This window comes from Somniosus microcephalus, chromosome 7 (genome assembly GCF_052327205.1).
Source record: "Somniosus microcephalus isolate GS21.2 chromosome 7, FLI_Smic_1.0, whole genome shotgun sequence".
Taxonomy (NCBI): Eukaryota; Metazoa; Chordata; class Chondrichthyes; order Squaliformes; family Somniosidae; genus Somniosus; species Somniosus microcephalus.
In genome coordinates this window covers 170406550-170410898 of record NC_140993.1, presented here as the reverse complement: position 1 = coordinate 170410898, position 4349 = coordinate 170406550, and positions in this window count along the sequence as shown.

The window sequence follows — 4349 nt, the reverse complement described above, 5'->3', positions numbered from 1 at the left end:
TAGTCCCAGGACTTTCACAGGACTATGCTGAGGCTACTTTAGAATCACTGTAGGCCATAGTTTTTTTCTTTTAGTGTAAAATTAAAACAAAATGTAAGAATGTTTACAGTAAAATTTAATTCTTTAACTATTTCCTACACAAAAATGGAAGATACATATAAACTGCTTACTGCAGGAGTTCGATTTTGTAAAAATAAATCACTGTTAAATAACTCAAAATCTACTGTGTGGTTCATTATCATACTGTAATTTATTGTCCAAAAGTCTTTGATTATTTAACCCTATAATACTGTTTATTACAAATCATGATAGCCCTTCCAACCCATCCATCAGAAATATACAAGACCATTGTCAAATCAGTTTTGCTTGTCCCTTTCAATTATTTTGCATTGGGAGCCTGGCATCATTTAAAAGGGCATTATCATCAGTTGTTGCCAGCACAATAAATCGAGTACATAATTGGTGATGGGAGAGGAATATGTAAATATAGCACAGATTTTCTTTTTTAATTTATGAAATAGGAAATAAAAACTAACATAAGAAAGTGAAAATTTCAGATATAGCATTCCTGAGAATATATCATGGTAGTGTTTCAATTAATTTTCACAGCATGCTCATTCTTGGACGTTCAAAGAAGTGAGTCTACAAAAACTATCCAGCAAAGTGATAATCATTCCTAACTTGTTTTGTCACAATGTTTCCTTAACAAATATGAAATCACTGTATGTAATATTAGCACATGGACATTTAAAACATTTGAATCACATTCCTCTGTCTCCTTAATGTTGTTATTAACCTATTTAAAGTAAGTAGATTAACATCTTTGTTAAAACAGTGGAATATCATACAAATGCATTAAGTTTTTGTTCGATAATATCACAAACAGTATTTGTTAGGTTATAGTTTTTTTATTATCCACTCAATTGCAAATTATGATTGAAATAGTGACATTTTAAATTTGTAGCTAACAGAATGGATTGTCTATTTTCAAATGTTATTATTTATCCAAAGTATGTATTTTAATTCTACTCAGAAACTGCATAATCATCAATAACAAATATGTAATCATATCTGAATGAATTACTGAAAGATGACTGGGTGAAGAAATATATTTCAAGGATCATTATCATCAGAATATCTGCCTTGCAAGGGAGAAACAAATTCCTCTGTATTATCCAATACACAGAAGATTCTATATAGTTTCTTAAAATTTGGGATACTGAAAACATCATGACAGATTTGCAGTCATTTTCCTCTACTATTAGTAACAGAATATCTTTAATTGCTGTCATACTCATCTTCCCCAACATGAAGACATTTCAACTGAAGCACAAAAGGGGTTATTGGGTACGATAGTGTAGTACAGTGGCAATGGCCGGGATTTTGCTGACCTCGATGGGTCCGGGGCGGGCGATGTCGGTGGTGGGTTGCGACCCCACTGCTGGCTCCATCCCAAGGCCTAAAATGAATTTACGTTGATAGGCCTTGTTAAGCCCACCCAGTGCTTTTCCCGGCCCATTTAGAGGAAGCGGGTCTGGTGACATCATTTATGATGCGTCATCAGCCGATTTCCTTAAAGGGACCATGGCCAACTTTCTTTTGACATTTGAGCTGTCAGTGTTCTATAGCATTGAGATGTTGCAAAGACTGACAATGACTGCACAGAGGCAGGGAGTTGCACCCAGGTTCTCCCAAGACTCCCTTCATATGCTTATGGATTCAGTGCATGCAGGGAGGTCCTCTTCCCTTCTGATGGGCGGAAGACACCTCCCCAGGAGACCGTAACAGCCTAGTTGCACATTGCACAGGAGGGCACAAGCAATGATGTGGTCAGGAGGACCTGGGTGCGGTGGCACAAATGATCTCAGTAGATCACGAAACGGTAGTACAAAGCCACACTCAACCTCATGCTGCTGTGCCTCTCATCACATCCCCATCACGCTGCTTTCCCTACCCTACTCCTGCATATCCTTACTCACACCAACTTACCTTGCACCTCCACCCATCTCTCTATCTACATCATCACATCCCCATCTCACTAGCCACCCCTCACACTCACTCTCATCCTAGTGCAATCATACCAACTAACATCACACAAGGGTAGCCACTTGGGTGTTTTATCCAATGTGCACCTTTGGAAGTGGCTTAGTGAGTTGCAGTGAATGGTGAAACATAATGATACCCCCTGTAATGGTGATGAGTGTGAAAGTAATGGCTTGGGCATTGTAGGGCTGCTTTATGTTGTTGGTGTGGGGTGGTGCCAACCTGGTGCATCATGTGGCAGCCAGGGTGTACAGCGTCAAGTGAAGTAAATCTGGCCATGATGAGGCCATCCCTGGCAGCAATGTGCTCAGGTGCCCTCTGTCCGGTGCAGCATCAGGTGTTTGCGGAGAAGCTTGGTGGTGTTGTTGGTGCTGCTGATGTGCCTGGTGCTGCTGATGTTGGGGCTCATCATGGTCCGATTCTGAGGACCAAGGTGAGACAGTATAAATGGCACCCATGCTGATGGAATAGATGGCAGGTGAAGTACAGGTGACAAAAGCAATCTGTCAATGGTGAGAATTGTAATAAGGTGAGTCTGGATGGAGACTTGTGGAAAGACTTGCAGCCTGCAGAAGCTGTGCTGGAAATGCAGTGAGGAACAGCTTGTGGCTGAGGAAAGTGATCTCTGTCAAGTGGGAGCTTTTACTATACATTTGAAGGTGTCAAGGTATCAGCTCAAGCAATGGGCACTGAACTCCCACCTCAGGTTGACAGATGCGGTCACCGGACAGTGTGGTTCCTGTGGCCATGAAGTTAAATTTAAAAAGTAAGGTAAAAAAGCTGGTTAAGGGTCTGGTAAGTACATTATAATTCGTTTAATTGGGTCGCCTGCCGCTGCCTGTCGGGTCTGTTCAGCGCTGACGGACCCGACCTTGGGAAAGGTGCGTTGTGGTGGGTTGACAGTGGGTTCCTGACCCGCTGTCAAAAAAAACTTTTCCACCCAACCTACCACCAATCCCGCCTGCTTGACACCCTGGAAAATTCCAGCCTATGTTACTGGAGTAGTAATCCAGAGAGCATATTCAAATCCCACTGTGTTAATTTGAATTAAGTTTTTTTTAAATCTGAAAATAGCTGGTATTAGTAAAAGTGCCTATTAAGCAATCAGATTCTTGTAAAAACCCAACTAACGACCTTTTAGGGATGGAAACCTGACACCCATACCTGGTCTGGCCTGTATGTAATTCCAGTCCAACACTAATGTGGTTGACTAGCAAGCCACTCCGTTGTATCAAATCACTACAAAGAATAACAGTTCAAAAAGACGGCTCATCACCATCTTCTCAGGGAAACTAGAAATGGGCAATAAATGTCAGCCTTGCCAGAAATGCCTACATCCTGAGAAGGAATTTTATAGTTAAATATCAAAAGTTCAAAAATATTGACAGTCTGAATTACTTAATGTACATTATAAGAAGCTGTGTGATTTTTCTAGGTAGGCAGTGTTTGTGATCCTGATACAATAGTACACAGAGATTATGGAGAACTATCATTTGGGTGGCTACAAGAAGCTGCCAGCTTTGGTAACTATAAGACATCGGTCACACTTCTGTGGCCATGGTGTACTGTGTCTTCATCAGTAGTTTGTTTTGTATGATATTATATTTTTAAGGGAGGGGGGTGTTCACTAAATTGATAAATGTGGTAAATAAGTATTTGTGTTGGCAGAAACTTCAAGACATTAAATCACCAAACATACTATTCTATGGTGCATTAAGTATTCAGACTTACCATAAACCAGAAGTCTTTGATCTGTAAAAATTACGTTAAAATACACTGTGATGTCATTTAGGTCATATAAGGAGGGAGAAGATGCATATTTATAAATGCTTTTTGTGTAATGTATATTTTAATACAGGAAACTCTTTTTTATCCGGCACCGACGGGACTGGCGTGGTGCCGGTTGATCAAAAAGTCCAGATTACAGAGAGGTATACTTACCAAGGTACGAGAGCCCCGTACACGGCCACAGGTGCAGGAGCCCCGGTTACACGGCACTTGTGCAGGAGTCCCGGTTACACGGCCACAGATCCAGGAGTCCCTGTTGCATGTCCACAGGTGCAGGAACCCCGGTTACACGGCCACAAGATCCAGGAACCTCGGTTACACGGCCACTAATATATAGTAAAACTTACCTGAACCTACTCCTGAATTTTGCCGGTTAAGAGAGGTTTCCGGATATTTAGGTGCCGGTTAAAAGAGAGTTTCCTGTAATACACATATTACACATTACCTAAATGTTGCAATAATCTACATAGCTAAGTAAAAAGGAATTATAAAACTCTGACAAACAAGGCGTCCAGATC